Below are 6,426 nucleotides of genomic sequence, written 5' to 3'. Positions count from 1 at the left end.
ATTTGTCCGGTCCCAACTTGGGACCAGTACAAAATTGGACCCCAATCAAAAAAATAATAAGATAATAATTTTTTCTGAAATTCCATTGTAAATATATTGGTCCCAGCGAAACTATAAATTAATAATTACTAAAATGTTTCAAAATTTTAGGATTGTCTAGTAAAAAATGAATCTATAGTCACTTGTTTTTTTTTATGAACTTCAAATCTATCCTGAGTTCATCTTTAAATCTCCACATTGCACTTAAGAGTTCAGGCACTGTATTCTCGTATTGCAACAAAAAGTGGCGAATAGTTGTTGTCGCTTGCAATGCTTGTTTCCGGGTGACAAGTTCCAAAGGTACTGAATCATCAACTTCATCATCAACCGTATTTTGAACGGTATCCGACATAGTTTCTTCACGCTTTGAACTCGTAACATTCATTATTTTCACCTGGATAATCCAACATCTCATTCACATCCATTTTGTGCGGATAATGCATTCCTGTAATTAAGTTCTCAAGCTCACAAATGTGTTCTCTAGAATTCACATTCTTTAAATCATTTGAGCCGGTTGGATTAGCCGAACAAATTTTACAGTGTCGAAAGCAATTTGCAATGGACTCTTGTTTCACATTTCTCCAAGTCGAGACGGCCAAATTGATGGCATGTAAACCATTAAGCCACCTCTTTAAATTAATACTTTATTAATTTATCGATATAATAATATCTTGCTAGACTAATAAAATATCTCGGTCCTAACATTATTAATTGTAGGTCTCTAGAGGAGGATCTAGTTAACCTTATCCTTGTTTAACACAAAACCAAGTGCGGAATCCTTGACAATGTGCAAATCAAGCCCAAGAACACACACAAACACAAGAATATCACTTTAAAGCTTCACGGTTTGATTTCAGCAGAGTTTTGTTACAAGGGTTTTACAAGAATGCTCTCTCTACTGAAACTGTGCTCTATCTATAGAACATGGGAGACTCACTGCTATTTATAGCACATAGCAGTGAGTTTACAACGAAACATATCAAGAACAACGAAATACATCGAAATATGAGACGAAATACAATTTATATCTATTTATATCTATTAATAAGGCAACCCAAATGAATAGTGATGCCACCCTTTAATTGGACCGCCTTTTTAAAAACCTATGGCTTCTATCAACAACCCACCGCATAGGATAGAGAGAGTCAGGGAAAACCCACTAAAAGAGTAAACTCCACCGCGTAGGAGAGAGAGACACAGGAGAAAGTGGAACCAAGTCAGATGCTGCTGATGACGACGATAGTGGAAGTATACAACTGAGACAAACACACGAGAGTCAGTTCTGGGAAGCCGGAAACGAGGGAGATGACCGGCAGTCTAAAGTTTTGCCGCCGGTTGCCGCATGTGAGATAGCCACGCAATTTCAGGTAAGTTTTTGGTTTTCTCCATTTTCGACCAAAATTTCGCAATCAAAATATAATAATCGATGTTCTTCGAGGTTACCACAACCCAACATTTGCTACTTCAATCGCAGGCCTGATTGGGGCTCCAATCGAAGGTAGGCATCTGATTAGGGCTCCAATTTCAGTTCAGAATGACAAGGTAAGAGTTATAATTTCTTGATTTTGATATGTGAAATGGGTTGGTTCTTTTTTATGGGGTTGGGTATTGTAAGCAAGGTGTTCGATGAAAGTCCTGATTGAGTGAGGAGTTTAAGAAATCATTAAAAAAGGATTATCTTCTTTGATGTTCATCTTCATGGTTTTACTATGTGTTTGCTGGGGAGATTTCTTGCTTTTTATTCTTATAAATTGAATCTTGGAGTTTGATAGCTTAGTTTTCTATGAACTATTTGATGCATTTACATATGGGTATGGTTAAGCAAAGCTTCAAGATCAACATAATATTTGAGCAATATCTTAACTTGACAGACTTTTAGTAACCCAAGGGTTTTATTTGGTTTATCTTTCTATTACTTGGTAAGACCAAACACATTACCTTTATGCACAGTTTATCCAAATACCCATAGATTATAGTGGCTGTGTGGAAACAACAGTAACTCCTGTTTTCACCAGATTATGCAGAGGCTAAGGATGGTGGCAATTAAAGACGAAAGGTAAATAAACTACATAATTGAACTCTTTATGAGTTATGGCTCCGCTAAATGTTATATTTACCAACCGATAACATTGAGATAACAGTCTGAAACTACCAAAGGTGCTGGATTGATTCTCTGTCATACCATTAACCAGATTCAACCAATGACCGTCCCAACGAATAGTCTTCTGATCCTAGGCGTCCACATGTGCGGCTGAGATTACCCCACATGTTTAACTCTTTTTTACCCATTTAAGCGACATTTGTCTTTTAATCCTTTTTGAACTTCGCAGAAGAGAGAGGAGAACGAGAAGAAAGAGGAAAAATTGAGAGAGGAGAGACAAAGGGTGGTCAGCATCGTCACACCACCACCACTACGATTATAATCTGGTGTCTCACTTGCGATGGAATGGCGGAAGTGGTCCATCTAGGAGTGATGGTTTTGACAAGTCCTGATCCGGAGATGGCTGTTCAGTGTTTTGTGTGTCGGCGGGTGATAGATGCTTCTCCGTAGACAGATTCGGTGCATTTGCAAAGTCACAGTTTATCACCTAGGGTTTTGAAATACAAATTTCAGGTCGTCGTACTCTTTATATGAATATTTTGCATAAACTGTGTGACTTTGCTCTGGCTTGAATTTGACATAAAAAATGCAATAGGTATTGACACGTTCAAAAGATATGATAATTATCCAAATGCATGCTCTAAATGTTTACAAGTAACCATATATCAAATATATTCATAATTTCCTTATGTTTAACAAAATTAAGCATACCATCTATACCTAATTTCATCTTTGGATCAACCGTAAGTAAAAGGGGGTTAAGTGGATCATGATGGTGGTGGTAGACTACATGTTATCAATTCTGCCTGTGTCTGCTAGATGGGAGTGTATAACCTTTTTGGCATCTCGGCTTAAGCGCATCTAAGCTCATACATCATATTGAGCATGTGCATGGTTGATGGTACGCGATTGGCTTATGAATTTCCGATTTAATATATTTTTTTTAAGTGGATGTTAACGGACTTCAAACTCATCTCTTCAGATTATTCTTAGGTATGTGTATTTGTGGGTATGTCTATTTTAAGTACTTCCATTCATTTTTGTTTCACACAGTTTCTTTACCATGATGAAGTTAATTTTCTCCGGTTTTGTGCAGGTGAAGAAGGGGATATGTAGGGCTGTAAACGAGCCGAGTCGAGCCGAGCTAGACCCAGCTCGAGCTCGGCTCGAACTGATTCGAGTTGGCTAGGCTCGAGCTCGAAGTTCAAATCGAGCTGAGATTTGAGGCTCGAGCTCGACTCGAGTAAAATTCGAGCTAGTTCGGCTCGATCTAGCTCAAACTAACAAAAACCGCAAAATTTACTACTTAAAAAGCCCTTAAAAATGAATTTCTTCATAGACTAAGGGACATAATTGCCATTTTATTTAACCATATGGTTAAATGTGCAAGTATAAATAGTTAATTCACTTTGTACATTGTCTTTACCTTCTTTTCTTTTATAGGAGAAATACTCGTTTAGTTTTTGTTTTCCAAGCGATGTGGGACAAAAAAATGAAGGATTTAAACCTTATCGAGCCAGCTCACGAGCCGAGCCAGACCAAGCTCGAGCTCGGCTCGTTTACAAACCGAGCCGAGCCGAGCCGAGCCGGCTCGTTAACAACCGAGCCAATTTCGAGCCGAGCTTTCTTCGAGCGAGCTGCGAGTCACGAGTATTTTGAACACCCCTAGGAATATGGGCTTCTTTTATAAACTTTTCTGCTGTTGTACCATGATAATGTGTCAAGGTATCTATATTATGCTATTTGTGTTGATGTTTAATTGTTTATAGGTGTTTTTGTGTTGTTTTCTGCCATCTATGTTGGTGGTTTTTAGTGAAAAGAAATTGAAAAGCATTTTTTTTAATAATTTAGAGTTTATTTCTTCATTAATATGACTGTTTGACATCTTCCCATTTTGCGATCTAATTATGAAAAAATGTGTTTTTTCCTTCCAGTTTGGATTTAAGCTCACACACTGTCATGGTTTTTATAGTTTTAGAAGGCAAAACCATGATTTTTTGGAAAGGCAGGGATTTTAAGCTTACACACTTTTATGTTGAATTTAGATTTTTACTCAGTATTGTTTCAGTTAGAGGCAGAGCCACATTAAATACTTTTGCCATACTTCATGAACATAATAGAAGTTTAGTTACTATTTAGATTCCGGTTGAATATTGAAGATTGATAATTTTAAACAAAATCATACATGGGGCACATCAGCGGGAAAAATATATCAAAAGTTTCTAAGTGTCACATGTTTATTCACTAAGAAGCGCGTTGACTGTGAAAGTCAAAGGATGCTAACAAGTTTAAAAAATTTCTATCGAAATTCAGTTTTTAAACCACTGATTTTGACTTTCAATTATACATGTACAGGTTTGTGGATCAATGATGACAAAAGAGCAGCCACATGCAATGCTGATACCCATTGGATATTTTCTAATAAGGTATGGGCTTTATAAGCCGAGCCTGTTCCCTAGCCAGCCCTAGAAGCCCAGCCCATCATCGATTGCCCCAGAATAAGTAACGATTCTGAAACCCGAAAAGAAACAAGAATAACCCATGAAGCCCAAAAAAGGTCCCCAAATGGAACGGGTATCAAGTGCTAGGCTTAGAAATGATTCAATCTTACAAATAAAAACTGGGCCTCTAAAGGAATTTCTCACTTTGGGGAAGAAATTAGGCCAAGTGCAATTTGGTACAACTTTTCTTTGTATAGAAAAGTCAACCGGTCAACTACATGCTTGCAAATCGATTACAAAAGAAAAGTTGACCGAAAAAGATCAAATAATGCATCATTTGGTGGATCACCCGAATGTTATAGCAATGAAAGGGGCTTATGAGGATGCAATCGCGGTTCATATTAGGAATTATGTGTGGGTGGCGAGCTTTTTGATAGGATTATTCAAATTGGACATTATACTGAAAAAAGACGTCTGAGCATACAAGAACGATTGTTGGCGTTGTAGAAGCATGTCATTCTTTAGGTGTTATGCTTACGGATTTAAAGCCTGAAAAAATCTTGCTTGTGGATAAGAAAGAATAGATTGCTGATGCAAGAAAAAATGTTTGTTCTTTTTGTTTTTAAGATTGAAGACCAGCGACAACCACCCTTAAAATAGCAACACTCCAACGACTAGATACAGGAAATAAGAGCTTAGAAAGAGGTTAGAAAAAGAAAAAAAAGCGGCTAGCATAAGGAAGCTAGAGATGAAGAGGAACATGTTTGTATTAATGCACAAGTAATCAAGCACAAATGAACGTGTCATCAAACCATGAACGATTCGGTTTTGTGCACGGGCGTTATGTTATTAAACCGTTCAAATTCGGCTTTGCGCGCCGCAACGCGTGCGGAGAAAAAAACTAGTTAATATAAAGAAGTAACTTCGAAACAGGATGTTCTCATTGTCCACGTCGAAACATAAATAAATAATAGTGACATCATCATCATCATCGAAATACCCAAGAGGTTTGATTCCATCGAAATAGGCTTGGAATCACCTTATAAGTATTTAAATGGCCTTGTCCAATTCTAAATAATTGATGAAGAAAGTGGCTGATGTCATCGAAACATATCTTGTGAACACACTCATCAAAACATGATATTATAATCATTATCATCGAAACAAGCTTGTGTATTTCCCTTGCCTTGTGTATTTCAATTAATGCAGAACATTTTCCATTCACATTAACTTAATAGGAGGATGTTAAGTATGTGATTTTGATTACGTGACGAACCGAACCGTGCCACATCCACACAGAGGTACATCAACAAACTCCTCCTTGGATGTTGCTGGTGATGGTTTGTTCTTCACACGGCAGGATCTTTAAAGGTCTTCACGTATCACAAACAGGGAGGTGCATCGACAAACTCCCCCTTGCGTGCTGCTCATGAATCTTTGATCTTCAAAACTTCAGATCCTTATGGTGTTGATGAGTGGTCAGCTGCAACTCGATCATCTTGATCGTTTGATTGCATCAGTGTCGTGTCGTCACTTCACAGCTTGTCATGTGACACGTTCTCCTTGCCTTTAGCTGGTTCGAATGCCGCATCTGCACACACAACAGAGCTAAAGCGTAATGAGAACGTCCGCTAGGAATTTAATCAATCTTGGAGAGTTTTCAAACGAAAACCACACTATGAGTTGATTTTAAACAATATAAGCACACGACACACATATGACCAACTCTCAATCAACTACCAACCAACAACTGTTTGAAAGTTTTAAAACAGTTTAGTTTTAAAATGTAACTTTCAAAACTTGTTAACTTTGACCGTTTATGAAGATGCAATTGTTTTAGGTTTT

General features: G+C 37.5%; 1 long non-coding RNA gene across 4 annotated transcripts; it reads left to right on the top strand.

The window, feature by feature from the left end:
• The first annotated feature begins 1,027 nt into the window (after positions 1-1,027).
• LOC110894077 lies at positions 1,028-5,662 on the top strand. Of its 4 annotated transcripts, XR_002566091.2 has the most exons (5): positions 1,028-1,406; positions 1,514-1,581; positions 2,055-2,095; positions 2,370-3,865; positions 4,496-5,662. It is a non-coding gene; the product is annotated as an uncharacterized LOC110894077 (long non-coding RNA). The 4 variants fall into 4 exon arrangements; XR_002566092.2 differs by having other exon boundaries at positions 1,029-1,406; positions 1,514-3,133; positions 3,237-3,865; positions 4,496-5,658; XR_004874436.1 differs by having other exon boundaries at positions 1,030-1,406; positions 2,055-3,865; positions 4,496-5,659.
• The last annotated feature ends 764 nt before the right edge of the window (positions 5,663-6,426 follow it).

This window comes from Helianthus annuus, chromosome 12, assembly GCF_002127325.2.
Source record: "Helianthus annuus cultivar XRQ/B chromosome 12, HanXRQr2.0-SUNRISE, whole genome shotgun sequence".
Classification (NCBI taxonomy): Eukaryota; Viridiplantae; Streptophyta; class Magnoliopsida; order Asterales; family Asteraceae; genus Helianthus; species Helianthus annuus.
Note: the sequence above shows the minus strand (reverse complement) of the source record. Positions and strands in the feature narration are given on the sequence as shown.